Source organism: Pipistrellus hanaki, assembly GCF_964339955.1.
Source record: "Pipistrellus hanaki genome assembly, chromosome: 2".
Lineage (NCBI taxonomy): Eukaryota > Metazoa > Chordata > Mammalia > Chiroptera > Vespertilionidae > Pipistrellus > Pipistrellus hanaki.
In genome coordinates, this window is record NC_140504.1 from 105200616 (window position 1) to 105222291 (window position 21676).

The 21676-nt window shown below is 43.9% G+C and overlaps 1 pseudogene across 1 annotated transcript; it reads left to right on the forward strand.

The window, feature by feature from the left end:
- Nucleotides 1–6530: 6530 nt before the first annotated feature.
- LOC311616459 (glutamine synthetase-like) lies at nt 6531–7788 on the forward strand (annotated as a pseudogene). Its single transcript has one exon. The product of its transcript is annotated as a glutamine synthetase-like (transcript).
- Nucleotides 7789–21676: the final 13888 nt, after the last annotated feature.

The window sequence follows — 21676 nt, forward strand, 5'->3', positions numbered from 1 at the left end:
GCAGTGATGACAGCGCGGTGCGGGCCACATTGCAAGGCCTGGCCGGCCGGATTTGGCCGCGGGCCTTGTGTTTGACACACGTGATATAAATCCTTACTGATATGATAATCCACTTATTACCTGCCTAAGGGCTATGGGTGTTTCCCAAAGCTGCTAAAGGGTACTGGGTGTTTCCCAAAGCTGCTTAAGGGTAATGGGTGTATCCCATAGAGGCCTCAATAAAAGGGATAGCAAGGCCAGAGCCTAGAGAGTCTTCCCACTAGAGGTTGACTCCCACCTGGCCCCCCATTTGTCCCAAATTAACTCTTTTCTAGTCTCTCTCTTCATTTTAGTGTGTGGCCTCCTCCAGAAATCAGACCCTGAGTGGACCCTAATCATGTGGGTCGTGTTAAGGGTTCCCACAATGTCTGACTGCCAGTTTAGGCCCAATCCCTCAGGTAGAGGGTATAGGTTGGGCTATGGAACCCCTCTCCCCCTGTTCATGAATTTTGTGCACCAGGCCTCTAGTTTATATATAAAGTTCAAACTAACCTCTCATCATCAAAGCAAATCAGTAATATCTTGAAGCTAGGGCTAGAGGGAGGGATGGGCCATAATGGGGCAGTGAAAATATTTGGAGGATAATGGAAATCATCTCTTGATTGCAGTGAAGACTTTTTTTTTTTTTAATATATTTTATTGATTTTTCACAGAGATGAAGAGAGAGAGATAGAGAGTCAGAAACATCAATGAGAGAATCATCGATCAGCTGCCTCTTGCACACCCCCTACTAGGGATGTGCCCGCAACCTAGGTACATGCCCTTGCCCGGAATCGAACCCCGGACCCTTCAGTCCGCAGGCCAACGCTCTATCCACTGAGCCAAACCGGTCCGGCTGCAGTGAAGACTTTATAGGAATACACACTGTCAACAGTAAATCGTACACTTTATTTTAAAAAATATATTTTTATTGATTTCAGAGAGGAAGGGAGAGGGAGAGAGATAGAAGCATCAGTGATGAGAGAGAATCACTGTCTCCTGCATGCCCCACACTGGGGATGAAGCCCAAAACCTGGGTATGTGCCCTGACCCAAAATTGAACCCTGACCTCCTGGTTCATAGGTCAACACTCAACCAATGACTCACATGGGCCAGACTAAATTATACATTTAAATATAAAGTCTATAACAACCCATTTCTAAAAATTGCAAACTTTAAGATGTGATTTGTAAATTCATTGCTAATAAAACTACCACAGTTCCCAAATGTATCTCCCAAATTAAAACAGTAAATAGAATATATCATTAGAAATGCACAACCAGAAAATAATAATTATAAATAAATTTATCTGGCATACTGGTTATATCACTAACAATGAGAAATAAGGTTTTCCAATAGTGTTTCCAAAAGCCTGGATGTCATGGAGATGTTAAATGAGTAGGGCTCTGGGTCAAGGACTCCAGTTCTGCTAGCACATTATTACTCCCATATTGGGATATCACTGAGATTTTGCTTGATACATGATTCCCACTGATAATTAAAAGAGCAATACTTTAAAAGAAATGGCAACAGGTAGGAAAAATTCACAAAAAAATATGCTATATTTGGTGGGCACAAGCATTCTGGTGATCAAAAGAAAACACTCTAGTCATAATAACCAAATGTTTCAGTTTTCCCAGAATAGTTCCAATTTAAAATATTTATTTTATAAAATGAATTTATGTCTAATAATGTGTTCCAAATGAGAATTGAAAAAAATAAAATCAACTTAAATTGAAATAGGGATAATGTTCTGATTCTTCTATAGCTTATATAAAATACCCTACATAATAAAAGAGTAATAAGCAAATTAACCATCACTCATCTCCATAAGCCATGCCCACAAGCCACGCCCACAAGTCAATCAGAGCAAGTATCCAAATAAACCTAACCAAGATGGCTATAGCCACAGAAAGCAGGTGGGAGGCGTTTCCCCAGCAACAGAGGAAGCCAAGCTTTCCACCTGCCCTTGCTGGCCTAAGCCTCCACGTTAGGCTACAAAATTTCAATTATAGAAGGTAAACAAATCCAAACAGAAATGGTTGTTACCACAGAGCAAGCAGGAGACTTGGCTCCACTCTAGGCTACAAAGTTTCAATTGTAGAAAGTAAATATATCCCAGACACCAGGGTCGTTGGGGGGTGTGGCCGGCCTGCAAACCACCACAGGCCCCTCGCTCAGGATGCTCCACGCCCCAAGGGAACTCCTACCCTGATCAGGGACATCCTTCAGGGCAAACCAGGCCTCTATCCTATCTAATAAAATAGTAATATGCAGATTGAGGGCAGTTGGGAGGGACCAGGCCTACAAGGGAGGGCAGTTGAGAGGGACCAGGCCTGCAAGGGAGAGCGGTTGGGGGTGATCAACCCTGCAGGGGAGGGCAGTAAGGGGTGACCAGTCTGGCAGAGGAGGGAAGTTGGGGGCAAATAGGCTGGCAGAGGAGCAGTTAGACATCAATCAGGCTGGCATGGGAGTGGTTAGGGAGAGATCAGACTGTCAGGCAGAAGTGGTTAGGGGTAATCAGAAGGCAGGCAGATGAGCAGTTGGGAGTCAGCAGTCCTGGATTGTGAGAGGGGTCCCAGATTGGAGAGGGTGCAGGCTGAGCTGAGTGACAACCCCTCCTGCCCCCATGCATGATTTCATGCACTGGGCCTCTAGTCCTATCTAATAAAGAGGGAATATGCTAATTGACCCTCACACCATCACAAAGCCAGCAGTCGCCACATCCAATAAGGAGGGAATATGTTAATTGACTGTCCTGCCCTCAAAGATGGTGGTGCCCACAGCCAATAAGGGGGGAATATGCTAATTGACTGCCACTCCCTCAAAGATGGTGGCACCCACAGCCACAGATGGCTATGCCCAGGGCATCTGCCTCTGGAGTCCCCCAGTCCCCTCAGTCCCCAGCCACCCAGGGCCAGCCCAAGTCTCAGGTAACCAGGGCTGGCCTTGGCTTACACTGCCAGCAGTGGCAGCAGCAGAGGTGTGATCGCCTTCACCTGATCACCAGGTCATCCCCTACCCTTGATGGCTCCCAGACTGTGAGAGGAGACAGGCTGGGCTGAGGGAACCACCACCACCACCACCACCACCACCACCCCCCCACCCCCGCCCAAGTGCATGAATTTTCGTGCACCAGGCGTCTAATCCTATCTAATAAAAGAGTAATATGAAAATTAATTATCACTTCGTGATAAAGATGGTGGCACCTACAGCCAATAAAGAGGGACTATGCAAATTGACACAACAAAGATGGGTGCATTGGCTGGAGCCATGTAGCTGGCCCGAGAGCAAGTGGGAAGGTTTGGCATCCTGGGTCACTGGGGCAACCCAGGACACCAAGCCTGGCTGGAGAGCAGAGCAGAAGAGTGAGCTGGAGTTCCAAGTCCTTTTGATTTCTGTAACCCCTGGACCAGAAGCTCCCCAAGAGTGTGGGGAGCACCAAGAATGCTGAGAATTGTAGTTCTGGTGGCAGACTACATGATCTCCTAGTCACTGAAGTAAAGTGAGCCTGGGGCAAGTTACTGTTGTTGATGGAGGGACAGCAAAAGTGAGAGACATAAGTAAAGTCAGAATGTCAAGGAAAAATTAAAAGGAAGATAACCTTCAACTTCTAGGAAATCTCCACAAATGAAAAAAGAAAAAGATGTCTGTTATTCTGTGAGTACCAAGCCAGACTGGGCTGGCGTCTCAGACAATTCACTCATATGATTGAAAAGACAGACAGAAACTTCACTTTTTTATGTAGTCAGGCAGATACAATGCACAACATGCATGTTTTCATGGAAGAGGACTTAACTGCACCATTTGTTATACACCTTTTGGTAAGTCACCTTTTTGCTGGCCATCTGTGTTAGTTAATTGCCATAATCAAGAGTAAACATTAAAACTTTTCTATCTCGCCGAAACCGGTTTGGCTCAATGGATAGAGCATTGGCTTGGGGACTGAAGGGTCCCAGGTTCAATTCTGGTCAAGGGCATGTACCTTGGTTACGGGCATATCCCCAGTGGGGGGTGTGCAAGAGGCAGCTGATCGATGACTCTCTCTCATCGATGTTTCTAACTCTCTATCTCTCTCCCTTCCTTTCTGTACAAAATCAATAAAAATATATTTTTTAAAAAAACTTTTCTATCTCTATAACAAGCAGGTCCTTACAGCTTGGAGCAAGGCAACTATCTATAATAATAAAAGTGTAATATGCTAATTAGACCGGATAGCCAAAAGACCTTCTGGACATCATTCCAGACTTCCTTCCAGACAAAGCTGTGGTGGTGCGGTCAAGGCAGAGGAGATTAGGGGCAATCAGGCAGGCAGAGTGGTTAGGGGCATTCAGGAAGCTTCCCAGATTGTGAGAGGGTTCAAGCAGGGCTGAAGGACTGCACCCCCCCCCCATGCACAAATCTTGTGCACCAGGCCTCTAGTTAGTAATCCTATCTAATAAAAAAGTAATATGCAAATTAACCACCACTCCGCCACACCCACAGTCATGCCCACCAGCCAATTAGAATGAGTATGCAAATTAACCCCAACCAAGATGGCTGCAGCCACAGAGAGCAGGAGGGAAGCTTGGGTTTCTCTGGCAATGCAAGAAGCCAAGCTTTCCACACACCCTGGCGGGTCCAGGCTTTCACTCAAGGGTACAAAGTTTCAATTATAGAAGGTAAATAAATTCCAACAGAAATGGCAGCAGCCACGGAGCTGGAAGAGCAGGGGGCTAGGGTTTCCCCAGGCAATTTAGGAAGTCAAGCTTCTGCAGCCCTGGCCGGCTCAGGCCTTTACTCCAGGCTACAAAGTTTCAATTATAGAAGATACATAAATTCCATAAGAAATGGCAGCAGGAGGCTTGGCTCTGCCCCAGGTTAAAAAGTTTCAATTGTAGAAGATAAATAAATTCCAGATGCAGGGCCTCTGCTTGGGTCACCAGGGAGCCTGACTGGCCTGCAAACCACTACAGGCCCCTTGCCCAGGCCACCCCACGCCCCAAGGGAACCCCCACCCTGATCCTGACATCCTTCAGGGCAAACCAGCTGGCCCCCACTCATGCACAAGACTCCAGTCTATCCAATAAAAGAGTGATATGCAGATTAACTATCACTCCAACACACAATATGGCTGCCCTCAGGTGGTCAAAGATCCTGCCCCCATGTGGACACAAGATGGCCACCACAAAATGGCCAGCAGGAGAGGGTAGTTGGGGGGAACCAGGCCTGCAAGGAAGAGCAGTTAGGGGTGATCAACCCTGCAGGGGAGGACAATTGGGGGCAAATGGGCTGGCAGAGGAGCAGTTAGACATCAGCAGTTAGGCATCAATTAGGCTGGCAGGGAAATGTTTAGGAAGTGATCAGGCTAGCAGGCAGAAGTGGTTAGGGGCAATCAGGCAGGCAGGCAGGCAAACAGTTGGGAGCCAGCAGTCCTGGACTGTGAGAGGGATGTCCACTGGGATCCGGTCTAAATGGGCAGTTGGACATCCCTCGAGGGATCTAAGATTGGAGAGAGTGCAGGCTGGACTGAGGGACACCCCCTTCCCCCATGCACGAATTTTGTGCACCAGAGCTCTAGTATAATAATAATAAATATTAATAGCATACCTAGAAGTTATTTAATTCTTGCTATGTACCAATAACTATTTTAAGCACTTTAGAATGTTTTCTTTTTTTAAAATTTTATGTATTTATTTTAGAGACAGAAAAACATTGATTTGTTGTTTCACTTATTTATGCATTCATTAATTGATTTTTGTATGTACCCTGACTAGGAATCTAACCTTGGTGTATTTGGATGACACTCTAACCAAATGAGCTACCTGGATAGAACTCAAATGTTTTCTCATCAAATATCCATGACAACCCTTTTAAGTTTTTCTAATTTTATAGGCAAGGGAGACACAAAAATACTAATTATTTTTCTCATAATACAACTAAATAAAGACCATATTATACAAATAGAATCTTTGCTCATATCACACTTCACAATGGTTATTAATTTACTATTTCAGGCTCATTGACACTGGGAAGGGAACCACACAAAGCAGACCTCCAGTAATCACCACCACCATCATCTTACCATCATCTCTAATGTCTATTCCATGTTCCCTATGTGCTATCTGCTGTGCCAAAAACTTCATAGTTTTGCTCTTATTTATTCACAAGGACAAAAGTAGCGATTCAGAAATATTAAGTAACACAGAGACAGAGAGTGAATAAATGGTGGAGCCAGGATTCCAATTCAAGTCCAACATTATGTTATTTATCGGAAGTAGCCTCTACAAAGTTATAATATATCCTGTACTCTTAAAACAAGAAAAGCATTCTGTGTTATAAAGTGAATCTCTGTGAATGTGGTTAGTGTTAGTTCCCCAGAGCCTTATGGTTTTTAAAATGTTTATAATCAGAGCTGAGGATGGGAGAAAAGCACTCCCAATTTCCTCTCTTCTCCTCTCTTAACCTCGCTCTCATGCCCTGCCCACCCTGCCCCCCTGCCGCCTGCTCGCCCCCCCAGAGCAACTTCTACCATGTCCACCTCAGTGAGTTCCTACTTGAACAAAGGCATCAAGCAGATGTTCATGTCCCTGCCTCAGGGGAATAAAGTCCAAGCTATGTATATCTGGATTAACGGTTCTGAAGAAGGACTGCAATGCAAGACCCGGATCTGGACAGTGAGCCCAAGAGTATAGAAGAGTTGCCCAAGTGAAATTTTGATGGCTCTAGTACTATCCAGTCTGAAGGCTTCAACAGTGACATGTATCTTGTTCCTGTTGCCATGTTTTGGGACCCTTTCCGCAAGGACCCCAACAAGCTGGTGTTCTGTGAAGTCTTAAAGTACAACCACAAACCTGCAGAGACCAATTTAAGATATATCTGCAAACGGATAATAGACATGGTGAGCAATCAGCATCCCTGGTTTGGAATGTAGCAGGAATATAGTCTCATGGGCACAGATGGGCACCCTTTTGGTTGGCCTTCCAATGGCTTCCCTGGACCCCAAGGTCCATACTACTGCAGCATGGGAGCAGACAGAGCCTACAGCAGGGATATTTTGGAGGCTCACTACTGGGCCTGCTTGTACGCTGGCATCAAGATCGCAGGGACATATGCCAAGGTCATGCCCGCCCAGTGAAGGAATCGACATGGGAGATCATCTCTGGGTGGCCCGTTTCATCTTGCACTGAGTGTGTGGAGACTTTGGAGTGATAGCAACCTTTGATCCCAAGCCCATTCCTGGAAACTGGAATGGTGCAGGCTGCCACACTAACTTCAGCACCAAGGCCATGCGAGAGGAGAACAGTCTGAAGCACATTGAGGAGTCCATCGAGAGGCTGAGCAGGCAGCACCAGTACCACATCTGAGCCTACGACCCCAAGGGGGCCTGGACAATGCCTGGCGCCTCACTGGATTCAACAAAATCTCCAACATCAATGACCTCCACCGGTGTGGTCAACTGTAGCGCCAGCATCCGCATTCTCTGGGCTGTGGGATACTTTGAAGACCTGCGCCCTCTGTCAACTGTGACCTCTTCGCAGTGACAGAAGCCCTCATCCGCACGTGTCTTCTCAACGAAACTGGTGATGAGCCCTTCCAGTACAAAAACTAAGTGGACTGGACTTGCAGCCATCCAACTCCTTCTAATTACTTCTTCATACTGCTCCCACTCTCGCCCCTCAGTTTTCATAACAAATGTAACTCAAAGGGCAGAATATCAAGGTCCTTTTTTATTTCTCGTGCCCAGTTAATATCTCTTGCTTTCTTTGGCCAGGTTAGAGGGGTCAAGTTCTTAGTTTCTCACACACACACACACACACACACACACCCTTTCTCCCCCAAATCACTGAAGCTTTCTAGTGTGTTAGTGGGATGGGTGAGCGGGGAAACATAACCACTGCTTAACTTAATCAGGTGTTTGTCCAACAGGCATAGCTATCTGGATAGTGAGCATAGTATTTGTGAAGGGAGGGGGAGGACCTTTTTCTTCTTTGAGGTAGCTGAAGTGGATAGGAGTGCTGGGCTTGCTCTGGGATTAGGTTGCTGGGCTTTGCTTGGGAAGTTCCATAAAAGGTTATAAGCAGCTTCCTAATGAAAGTGAGAATTAGGAAAGGTGGGAGGCAGCAGACAGGAAGTCCTCTTACCTGCCAACTGTGACCCCTCCCTTTGCGGTGACCTGCTTCCCTGGCCTGGGGCTGAGTGCTCTCACTGGGAGGCAAGCTCAGCATAAAGGGATGGGATGGGTAGCCCTACCTTCAAAGAAAAAGTTCTCATTGCTTGGTCCTCCCGTTTGAAACACAAATCAGAGTAGTATTTTTATATTTAAATGCAAAAACAAAAAAATTATATATTGTATATAGGTGTGCAGATATGTGTGCTTTTTCTAAAGGAGAAAAACCATATTGGTTACTGGAAGCCAAATTTGAGGCGAGAAGTCTTGTTAGAAATAAGGCTCTCCTTTTGAGGCGGGTTGAGGGTGGCAGTGTTTGAGAAGTCGGCTGTTAGGGGCCATTAAACCCTCACTGTCATGTAACGGTTTATCTGTGCCCTGCCTGCCCTTCTGGACATGGGTTGGCTAATAGGAGCAAACAGCAGCAGACACCCAAGCCCATAGTTTTGGTTTATAAAGACACACATATGCACAGGGGCTTAGAAATATGAGTTGGCTGGTCAACTTGAGCATGTATGTTACTAACAAGGGGTATTGGGTTATTTTCTGGGGGACTAGTATGTCACTAAAGCAGGCCTTTTGATATATTAAAAAAAATTTAAAGCAAAACCAGTTTAGATTTTAATCATATTTGTAGGAATTTGAAGTCTCTGACAGAATTGCTTGTTTGCTTCCACTGCCTCCTTCCTGTCCTAGAGGGGAGGGGGACAGGACTGGGGTTAAACACTTGTAATTTTGGTGTCTGTTCTGAGTGTGAAATATTCTTTTTCGTTTGTTAAGATTCTGAGGAGTTATTTTTTTCTTTTATAATTAAAAAAAAAACCTACCTTCAAAAAAATAAAAATAAAATAAAATAAAATAAAATAAAATAAAATGTTTATAGTCACAATGACCAACTGCCACCGAGCCTAATCCTAATCTGAAAATCAGGTGCTACTCATGAGCACACCAATTTTACCTCCAATTCAGGAAATGTGGGTAAATTTTTAATGACATTGGGTAACCCCAGGAAATATGATGATAAAATAGTTACTCTATTTGACAACTTTTACAGAATACAGGGAATAGAGAAAAATTATAGGTGAAAAAGGTTAAGATTTAGTTCAACTCTGGTTTTATTTCTTTTAAATCATTTAGAGAAAAGAATAATCTGAGAACTAAAAAGACAAAATAATACAAATATCTCTCTCTCTCTCTCTCTCTCTCTCTCTCTCTCACACATACACACACACACACACACACTATTTAATGGAGATTGGATCAAAATAGCTAATCAAGTGCATGAACCTATACCCTATTTTCCACACAAAATCCCATAAAATGATAGATACTTTTTAAAAGTAAAAAAGTCTGGAAAACAAGAAAAACTTCCATCAATCAACCAGAAATATTAAGAAAATATTAAGAAATACTAAGAAAAGACAGAATACAGAGTAGGTTCACATCTTATAAAAAGACAATAGAAGGAAAGTTCAGATCAAATCACACAGAGGAGGAGCATTGGAAGAAGAGTGTGCAAGCTCAATATTAGCAGACCAAGAAGTAGGGAAAAAAGCACCATGGCATTGGTCAAAGTGGTTGAAGAAAGACCACTAAAGCAGCTAGCCTAGTCAATAACTTTCTTCTCTGCACTGATTCTAAATTGTGGTCCAGGAACTACTAACTTTTAGGAAGAACATGAATCTTCAACACCTTGAAGATAAGCTAGCAATACATCCTTACCTTTTGGTTGCTGTTCCTTACCTTCAATTGGCTCAACTATTAAAAAGACAAAGTGGGGCGAAACCGGTTTGGCTCAGTGGTACCGGATCCAGCCAGTACTACAGGTCCTGAAGATGGGGCTAGGTGGCTCAGGAAAAGAAAGAAAAGAAAAAAGAAAAGAACAGGAACAGCGGGGCTTCAGGAGGGCTGGAATGCTCGATGGCACTGCAGCAAGTTTATTAAGGGCGCAATCCCTTTTATACACTAAAGCTGGGCGTTCCTCCAAATGGCTTTCTCCAAGGACATGATGCTACATGCCAGTTCCTTAAGACCTACACAGGGAGATAGCTGCCTGGGAAAGTTCATCCAGCTGTACTCTGCTATGTTAATTCAAGGACATGTTTGCAGATTCCAATTTTGCACGCACAGCAGAACGAAGGACACTGTTGCTTGCCACGTCCCCAAGTGACCGACTCCTGGGGGAGAGCAGGCAGGGCTACCTACCCTTGCTCCATCCCCCGATTCTCAGGTCGGCAGGGGACTTGGCTCCCAACACAGTGGTAGAGCGTCAGTCTGCGGACTGAAGGGTCCCAGGTTCGATTCCGGTCAAGGGCATGTACATTGGTTGCGGGCACATCCCCGGTGGGGGGTGTGCAAGAGGCAGTTGGTCGGTGTTTCTCTCTCATTGACATTTCTAGCTCTCTATCTCTCTCCCTTCCTCTCTGTAAAAAATCAATAATATATATATATATATATATATATATATATATATATATATATATTTTTTTTTTAAAGACAAAGTGGGTAGAGATTCTAAAATACAAAATTTAACAGATAACTAAACATTATCACACATTTTGGGGGGAAAGTATCATGAAAGAAGCACCATTTCTACAATTAATATTAGGAAAACAGTCTGAAGAAGACATTAATATCTTCAGAGAACCATGAGATGTATAGAATAAGTAACTAAATATTTTGGAATTTAAAATTTTGATGACTGAGATAAAAACTAAATTATGGTCTGGGTTTCAGAATAGATGCAGATGGTGAACAGTTAGGAACTGGAAGATCAAGCTTAATTATCTCAGAATGAAGTCCGTCTAATAGGAATTGGGGGGGAAAGTGACCCTTAGGGCATAGAAGGGTGATTGGGCAGCTTCCCCCCAAACCTTGCCAACCTTTATTTGAAAAAAAAATCTACTGAGTCAAATCAACTAGGGCAGGATATGACATTTCTTAGCCCTCCAGCAGTGGACCTTTGTTTTTCTCTCCAGAAGTGTGGTGGAAAAACCCTAGATCACCTTTTTGGATTCTTATTACCCAAGTTACTAAGAATATTACCAGTGGCATACAGGAAGCTTAGCCAATGTGCAGTCAGAAAAGGCGTTTCCTCCATAGTTCACACCAATTGTGGGCTGGATTCAGCCCAGGCCTAAAGCCTCTGGCTGTGGACAGGGGACCCCAAGCTCCCTGCGATCCCAGACTCTGCTCCTGCCCCCTCGTTCTGATTGTAGGCTTGGCCCTGCCCTTGAGCCCTTCCCAGGCTGCTCTGAGCCAACGTGGCTTTACCTCACAGTGATCTGGGTGCCAGGATGTTCCTGGACACAGGCACTGGGTGCCTCTGTATGCAAAATAACCACCATCTTTTGGGGGGTTAATTTGCATACTCACTCTGATTGGCTATGGGTGAAGGTACAGTCAGTTTACATGTTTGTCTATTATTAGGTAAGACTAGAGGCCCAGTGTACAAAATTCATGCACAGGTGTGGTCCCTAGGCCTCATTGGCAATCAGGGTTGATCAGGTTCCTCACTTCCCTCCCTCCCCACTTCCTCTCCTCTTCCTTCCCTCACCACCCATAACACGGCCACCCATCTTCGGTTCCCAGTCTCAGCCCAGGGCCCAGCTAAGGGGAGGGACCAGGAGGTTGGCTGGCAGGCCCCAATCACATGATCGGGCTGGAGGAAGTTTCTGCTTTGAGCATCTGTCCCCTGGTGGTCAGCACACATCATAGTGACCAGTCATTCTGGTCTTTCAGTTGTAATGGTCACTTAGGCTTTTATGCATATAGACTAGAGGCCCAGTGCACAAAATTTGTGCGTTTGGAAAGGTTCCTTAGCCCAGCCTGTGCCCTCTCATAGTCAGATATCCTTTGTGCTGCTGCAGAGCATGGAGAGACTCCCACCACTGTCGATGTGCTCGCCAGCCATGAGCCCAGCTTCTCATAGGGGGAGCACCACTCAGGCAGAAGCTGGGCTCATGGCTGGCGAGCACAGCAGCAGTGATTGGTGCTCCCCCTGTGGGAGGTGCACTGACCACCAGGGGACAGCTCCTGTGATGAGCATCTGCTCCCTAGTGTTCAGTGCGCATCATATCAACCAGTCCTTCCGCAATTTGATTGATTTGCATGTTAGAGTTTTATTGTATAGCATGGTGTATCTCCACTTTTGTAAAGTTCTCATGATGCCACTTTACTTTTATTAAAGACCTACAATGGTACTTGTTTTCACTAACTGAAAGAAATCTGAAGAATATCCTTGGTTTTAGAAAGAAAGAAAAAAAAAGCAAGAAAAAAAAGGTAAAGATGAAAATAGCGATGAGCATTTGTTTTGCAGCAGTTCTTACAGAGGCATCATGCACCTGAGCAGCAAGGGCACTACCAAGCTCCCTTACCAGGAACCGCAGTCAGCATCTCAACATCAAGCTTCCATAGCTTTGAACATAGTTGTGCATTATTTGCAAGATTGTCCAAGGTATCAAAAAAGTCTGTCATAAGGGTGTTATGTTTATCATAAAACTAAAATTACGTGTATACGGTATGATTTGTTAGCTTATTTGGGGGGGGGGGTCTGGAAATGCTTACAAATTTTTCCATATAAATCAATAGTATTTGTTTCTTTGCTTTACTCCATTTTGACATGAAAGCTCTACTTTTGGATATTGGGGAAAACCTGTACTTATGAAATTATGGGCTATCAAAATAATGGGAAATTATGGAATAGTAAGTAACAGATATTGTGGACTGCTCCAACTCTCTCATTGGATGACTTCTTAGACAGCCAAAGTTATGTTTTGAGATTCACTTGTAGCTAGGGTTCCATATATGATTTTGGTTCCACCAAGTCAGGTAAGACTTAGTTGAACATTGAATTGCATGATATAGAAGCAAGATGTGTCCCTATTCTGATAGTTTCTTAATATTTTCAGAGTTAGCAACTGCCTTGACAGGAAATTTGGGTAATTCTCATGATAAAGTCTGTTATTCCCAAAGATTTTATATATTATCTATATCTCTAAACAAACCTCTTTTTTCTTAAACTTGTAAAAGAGATTTCAATCCTGAAAAATGCATTATCCATCTGGAAAACAGGTTGTCTTATTAAAAAATGATCACTAAGTAAATGAGAAAATGAATACTAGAAATCTGAAGTACAAAGTTCTTAGTAAAAGTACAGAACACTTTTACAATTAGGATTAACTTTCCTAAGCAAAACTCAAAACCCAGAAGCCACAAAGGAAAAGATGAACGGATCTGATATAATAAAAATGAAAATTTATTTAGGACAAGAGTCAAGTGACAGACTAAGAGAAAATATTCTCAGAATATAAATCAGAAAAGGGTTAACATTTATAATTTATTTAAAACTAGAGGCCTGGTGCATGCAATTCATGCACCAGTGTGTGCGGAATCCCTTCAGCCCAACCTGCACCCTCTCCAATATGGGGTCCCTCTCACAATCTGGGAATACTGGCTCCTAACTGTTTGCCTGCCTGCCTGCCTGCCTGGTCACCCCTCACTGCCCCCTCTGCCGGTCTGGTTGCCCCCAACTGCCCCACTGTGTGCCTGATCGCTCCACACAGCCTGCTGCTCAGTCATTTGGTCACCCCTCATTAACTCCCCTGCCAGTCTGGTCACCCTACACAGCCTGCTACTTGGTCATTTGGTCGACCCTCACCCCACACAGCCTGCTGCTGGGTCGTTAGGTCACCCCTCACTAGCCCCCATGCCAGCCTGGTTGCCCCACACAGCCCGCTGCTTGGTCATTTGGCTGTTCCTCACTACCCTCACCCCTGCCTGCAGGCCCATGCAGCCTTTTCAGTCGTCCATTTGGTGGCCATGGTCCCTTAGGCTTTTATATATATAGATGCCCCTGTAAATCAGCAAAAAGACCCAACCAAGTTAAAATTCATAAAGTATTAAAATGATAATTTATAGAAAAAAATACACAAAAGATTAATAGACATATGAGTAGATACTTGAACTTGCTGGTAACTAAAGAAATGCATGTAAATATATATAAGTACCTTGCCCTAAAACCAATCAAATCAGAACCTCTGGGATTAAAAGCTTTCCACTCACATAATTTCAATGTGTAGTCAAACTTAAGAAACATTTCTCTAAAACATTAATTCAAAGTGTAGTCCAAGTAACATCAGCATCATCTGGAAAGGAGTTTGTTAAAAATGCAAATTATTGACTTCTTTTTGGAAACATTGCATCAGAACATCTGGGGCTCAGGAATTTGTTTTAATAAGTCCTCCAGATGATTCTGATACAACCTCAAGTTTGAGAACTCAGAAATCTTTCTCCTCAGGCATGTCAGGGGCATGTTAGCTAGAAACCCTTAGTGCCCCATCATTTCTGAGTTGTCTAGCAAGAATTTGCCTATGAGCTGAAACCGTTTGGCTCAGTGGATAGAGCGTCAGCCTGTGGACTGAAAGGTCCCAGGTTCGATTCCAGTCAAGAGCATGTACCTTGGATGCGGGCACATCCTTGGTAGGAAGTGTGCAGGGGGCAGCTTATTGTTATTTCTCGCTCATTGATGTTTCTAGCTTTCTATCCCTCTCCCTTCCTTTCTGTAAAAAAAATCAATAAAATATATTTTTTTAAAAAGAATTTGCCTACCATGTGTGCTCCTCTCATCTTCAACTACTTGTAAATTGTCCATTCTCACTTCTGAAATCCAAAACTTTGTTCTTCCCTCACCTTTCTCCTTTGTCTGTATATGTCATATACACCCAATGTTGCCTCACTCTCTTTAGCATTTTCATGCATATATGAATTCCACATGCACATGTATTAAAATTTTAATTTTTCACTTGTTAAAAAAAAAGAGAAGAAACCTTTCTCCACAGCCTTCACTTATATTGGGAAAACAACAGCAGATAAAACAGATTAAAATATTTTGAGGAAAGTAAAGTAATTATTGCAATTGCAAATAATCATTACCATTCAAACAAATTCAATATAAATTTAGTGTCATACTTAACAATATAAGTGACAATAATTCATTAGAGATAGAAATCTTTTGAACATGTGGGAAAGTAGTCCATGTCCTAATTTCTGATTCATCTTCAAATATAGTGGATTCCTAGTTTTATAATATAGCCTTAGTAGAGAAACCAAGATGGCAGCATAGGTAAACACTTAAATTGCTGCCTCGCAAAATTTCATAACTAGAACTAAAAGACATAACATCTATCACCCAGAACCATGGGAAAGCTGGCTGAATGGAAGATCTACAACTAGAAGGAAAGAGAAAAGAGCATTGAGATGTGCACAAGCACTGAAAAGCTGAGGTACAGAGGTGCACAAATTGGGCTGGTGGCAGGCGACTGGGTGTGCTGCTTTTTACAACCCAAAGGGAGAAAAGCTCCCAATTATGCTAAACTCCAGTTTCTGGGGGATCGCTGGGGAACCAAACTCCTATGAGGAGAAGCTGGACTGTCTAGCATAGGGCTGGAAAGTGAGGGTGACTTTTATGCAGAGGTGCACCCAGCAATCATTGTTTATTGCACTGGGGCATGGGACTCAGGGACTTAGAAATGTGGAAACACAGAGATGGCTCACTGGAAGCCAGCACTGTTTGCCATGCCCTAGTTTAGTGACTCCCTGAGACCCCACCATGCACAATCTACAAACCCACCCAAGCTCCACGCAGCGGCTTTTGCATATAAATGGTCTGCCTTATCCCAGATTCACCTAACAAACTGCAGCTCTGGTCAGATAGCTCCAAAACCTCCAAACCCCAAGTAAAGAGGAGAAAAATTGTAGTTCTCACTGTAGCTCCTGCTTGGTGGCCTCAGACAGTAGCTGACCTGCACCCTATTGAAGATCCAAAAACTAGTGTATCTAGTGGTCAGTGTGAGATGACACCAGATTTCAACTACTCTCATCCATAAGTGACACATTCAATTTATGGATGTGGACATCAAAGCCCCACTGAAACAAGTCCTGCTCCATAAGTGTTTCTCCAGCACAGCACTTCTTCCATTATAGACACAGTGGGTCCTCACAGCCAATTGACATGGAGGTCAATTTCTCCCATTGACACCAACAATAAGCAAAACTTAACTACAACAAGGCTGTACACACAGACAACAAACGGGTGCACCAAAAGTGTCCACCTCAGATAACTGGGAGGTTGACTCACAGAGTCATATAGGACACCTAGCACACAAAGCCACCCTACTAACTCAGGGAAGCAGTGAAAATGCAGAGACAAAGAACAGATCACAAATGAAAGAAATGGAGGAAAATAAATAACTGGATATAAAGTTCAAAAAACCACGGTTATAAGGTTTTTAAAGAATTTTCTGGATAAAGCCAATAAATTTAACAAGACCCTCAAAGATATGAAAAAGGACCAACTAGAAATTAAACATACACTGACTGAAATAAAAAATATTATACAGAGACCCAACAGCAAACCAGAGAACTGCAAGAATCAAGTCAAAGATTTTAAATACATAGAAGCAAAAACACTCAACCAGAAAAGCAAAAAGAATAAAAGAATCCAAAAATTTGAAGATAGTGTAAGGAGCCTCAGGAACTACTTCAAGCATACCAACATCAGAATTATGGGGGTGCCAGAAGAGAGAGATCAGGATATTGAAGGCTTATTGAAAGAAATAATGACTGAAAACTTCCCCCACCTGGTGAAAGAAATAGACTTACAAGTCCAGGAAGCACACAGAACCCCAAACAAAAGGAATCCAAAGAGGACCACACCAAGACACATCATAATTAAAATGCCAAGAGCCAAAGACAAAGAGAGAATCTTAAAGCAGCAAGAGAAAAACAGTTACTTACCTACAAGGGAGCACTCATACAATTGTCAGCTGATTTTTCAACAGAAACTATGCAGGCCAGATTGGAGTGGCAAGAAATATTCAAAGTGATGAATACCAAGAACCTACAACGAAGATTACTCTACCCAGCAAAGTTATCATTCAGAATTGAAGGGCAGATAAAGTGCTTCACAGATCAGAAAAAGCTAAAGGAGTATTATACATCACCACCAAAACAGTATTATATGAAATGCTTAAAGGTGTTCTTTTAAAAGAGGGGGGAAAAAGAAAAAAGTAAAGGTAGAAATTATGAACAACAAATATATATCTACCAACGAGTGAATCTAAAAATCAAGTGAATTAAAAATCTGAGGAACAGAATAAACTGGTAAATATAATAGAATCAGGTGCATAGAATGGGAGGGGATTGATAATTCTCAGAGGGAAAGGGGTGTCTGTGTGGGGGGTATGGGAAGAGACTGGACAAAAATCATATACTTATGGATGAGGACAGGGGGTAGGGGAGAAGAGGTAAGGGCAGAGGGTGGAGTGGGGAACAGGTGGAGGGGAGATATTGTGGGCGTGGGAGAAACAATTATAATAATCTGAACAATAAAGATTTATTTTAAAAAATAATAACAATTACCTCATGGGCTGTTCAATAACTAACTTTAAAAACAGTATAGTAGTCCTGGCCCTGTTTGCTGGTACAACAAAAGATTGTGGGTTCAATTCCTGGTCAGGGCACATACTTAGGTTGCAGGTAAGAGAGTCATCTGGTTGATGTTTCTCTCTTCCTCTCTCTCACATTAAACAAACAAACAAACAAACAAACAAACAAAAATGTCCTTCAGTGAGGGGTGAGATGAGGATTAAAATAAGTAATAATAAAAACAGTAAAGCAACCCTGGACTGGTAGCTCAGTTGGTAAAATCATCGTCTTTATATGCCAAGTGTACAGTTCTATCTCTAGTCAAAACACTTACAAGAAAGAACCAATGAATACATAAATAAGCGAAATATCACATCCATGCTGGTCGGTCTCTCTCTCTCTCTCTCATCAATCAATAAAACAAAAACAAAAATAAACAAACAAACAAACAAAAAACAAAAAACACAACAAAACCAGAAGGTGTGTGGGGACCTTACAGGGAATGCTTCCAGGTCCTCCTCTCTCTATCTGGTTTCAGATCCTTAGCCCTAGGCGACCCTGGTCCTGCATACTCAGTCTATTGCCTGCCACGTCCTTTCGGCCCTTTCCTGAGGCCAGTTCTGTTCTATGCTGAACAGAACCAGAGCAAAGAGGAGAGGGAGCTCAACCCCCAGGGCCTTAGTTGGAGGTGGAGGGATCAGCCTTCCCCAAGCAGGATTTCTCAGCACACTGGCTCTGCCCTGAGGGCTGAATCCCTCCCTCAGCCTTCCAGGTTCTCTGTGCCTGTCTGTCTCATACTGTGCATCTCTCTCCCTGTTCCTCGCTCTTTGACCCTGTTTACTCTTCCCCATGTCTCACTTGCTGAGCCTTTTGTCTCTGTCCCTCATTGGATCTCTGACTGTGGAGAACACCCCTGCTGCCGCCCCCCCCCCGACCCCCCCCAAAGGAACGCACACCAGCAGAATCTGCCTTTTCAATAAAAAATGACAAGTGGGTAACAGAGTAAATTAAAAAGCATTAACTTAAAAACAATCCATATGTCTGCAAATGGCAGCACTTTGGTGGAGGGGGAGAGTGAGGGGAGGATGGGTGGTATTGGTGGGGCATGCTGGGCACATGTCCTGGAGCCTCAGACACAAAGTGTAGGGGTTTCAGTGCCTCACTATGGACCCCTCCTACTAGTCACCTGGGATGGCAGTGTATGGGTAAGGGACTTAGTCTATACTATCCCTCACAGACCCCCACCTGATTCCGTAGACCCTTTTCCCTGTTCTGGCATCTGCTGGAGGTCCCTCTTACTTCCCTAGTACTTCCAAACCCTTCTATGCTGACCCCAACTCTTATTTTGCATCACCCCTCTCCTGCCCCACACTCACACACATTTCATCCTTTCCCTCCTCACCCCCCAGTCTTCTATTCTATACTTCTTCATGTCCTGCCTTGCCCTGCCCTGCCCCACCTCCATTCTGCCCTCCTGCCCCAGACCACTTAGCCACCTTGGCTCCAGGAGAAATGGTTAAAACAAAGCTTTCCTTGGCCAGAAGAGACTCTCCAGGGAGCTTCATGCAGGAAGGCACTGCCAGTCCTGTACCTACAACTGTTCTGTCCTGCCAGATGCCAGCCAGAAATTATCTCTGGAGACAGAGGGTAGCAGAAGTAGGCTGCTGACCTTTGAAGACCTTCATCAGAAGGAAACTCTTCCTTCCCCGCAAAAAAAAGTTCACCCTGCTACTTTCCTTGTCACTTTCAGCAATCTTCCTTTGCTCCTTTCCTTGGAAGTGGACGGATTGGAGCACATCTATTTATAATAATAAAAGGGTAATATGTTAGTTAGAATGTACATTTTCCAGACATCATTCCGGATGTCCTTCCTGATGAAGCCAGGGCTGGAGGGAAGCCAGTCCGGGTCCTGGGTGCCTGCAGGTCGCATGAGGGAAGCCAGCCTGGGTCCCAAGTGTCTGTGGGTGGCTGGAAGGTAGCAGCCTGGGTCCTCGGTGCCTGTGGGTGGCTGGAGGAGGGAAGCAGCCTGGGTCCTGAATGCCAGAGGAAGCCAGTGCCAGCAGCCAGGGCAAGGAAGGCCTACTCTTGCATGAATTTTTGTGTATCAGGCCACTAGTCTACACTAATAAAAGAGACACATGCTAATTGACATTACCCTTGCCACACCCATCAGCCAATCAGGAGTGGGTATGCAAATTAACCTAACAAAGATGGCAGATTAACATTCATACGCAGGTGCTGAGCAGCTGGGAGTGGGACAAGATGCTTGTGTCATTGCCATGGTGATGACATAGGCATTCCGCTCCACCCCAGCCACTCTTAGTCGCTGAGCAACATGGGAAGGTGGAAAGGCAGCTCCAGGCCTGAGCAGAAAGGGGGAGCCAGCCAGAGCGAAGGTGGAAGGCCCTTACTTGCAAGGATCTTTGTGCATCAGGCCTCTAGAGTAATATGCAAATCGATGGAATGGCAGAACAATCAGAAAGACCACTTGACTAGTTGCTATGAGGTGCACTGACCACTTCTCAGTCCCTCCCCACAGCTGGCAGGCTCTAATCACCTGATGGCAAATGAGGAACTGGGAGTGGATGGTGGCAGGGCTGGCTACTGGCAGCTGGGGAATATGGCCCTCATCACAGGTCAGGCCTCGGGATCATACCCACACACGAATTTTGTGCACTGGGCCTCTAGTTGTATATATGAAAGCCTAAGCGATTGTTCAACCATTAGCTATAACATGCATTGACCACCAGAGGGTAAGGCTCAATGCACAGGCATGAAAACTTGGAACAGACTGATGAATCTCAGAGGGAGCAGGGAGGGGGCAGAAAGAGATTAACCAAAGATCTTATATGCATACTAGAGGCCTAGTACATGGATTCATGCACCTCAGCCTGGCCTGTGGGGACTGAGCTGAACTGCAATCTGACATCTCCCGTGGAGGCAGGGGTGTCCTGGATTGCAAAAGGGCACAGGCCAGGTTGAGGTACCTTACCAGCGCACGAATACGGGCACCAGGCCTCTAGTTTTTATACAAAATAAAAATATATATAAAACAAAAAATATATACAATCAAAATAAAAGATGGGATGTTATGCAAAGCTTCTAATTTCAAATCCTATGTTTTTTCCACTATATAATTCACCTGTTTAACAAATATTTGTACTGAACACCAACCATATGCCAGGCAATGTTTTAGGTCAATAAAACAGACAAGATCCTGCTCTTAAGGAACCTGTATTTTAATTGGAGGAGACAGCAAATGAAATAGTATATAATATACATTTGTTTCTCAGTTTTATGAAGAAAAATAAACCAAGTGTAAGGGAAAAAAGTGTGAGTGTAAGTTTGCTAGTCTACATGGAGCAATGAGTGGGGTGTACAGTAAAGGCAAAGGGTACAGCAAATGCAAAATCCCCAACGCAGAAGGATATGTGGCTGTCACTCCATAACTTATATATATATATATATATATATATATATATATATATATATATATACTGTATCAAAGAACAAATGTAAGTATACTACATGGCTTTGCCTGATTAAATGCATACTTTTGACATGTTGACAGTCTCTTACAATGACTATCTTTCAAATATAAACAAATTGGGTTGAACCAGAAAATGTCTACAGCCAGAATCCATTGATTTATTTTAGACGTTTGTTAAGGGGTCATCAGAATACTGCTGATGATTTGATTAAATATCTATAAATACAATTAAATCACTTTTTAAATACTAAGAGGAGAATCAAGGAAACCTGAGTGACATCAGGTTGAAAAAGACTGCTGAAACAGAAAGGACAGGAGGACCCCCTTTTGCAGAAAGGCTGCCAAAAGTGGGAGGAACACGAGGAACCTAACACCTGGGAGCTAGTCTAGGCCTTGACCCGCTGAACTATCTCTGTTTTCACCAGTAAAGCGAAGAGTCTGACCCGGAACCCCGCAGCCCTTTTCCTCCTTATCTGGGATTCTGCTTTGCCAGCTCTCCGCCCCGCCCACACAGCGCTCAGTCCGCGTGCGCCACCCGTCCGCCGGAAGCCACCGGAAAAAGGGCGGGACGCGTGCGTGCTGGTCCCGCCCAC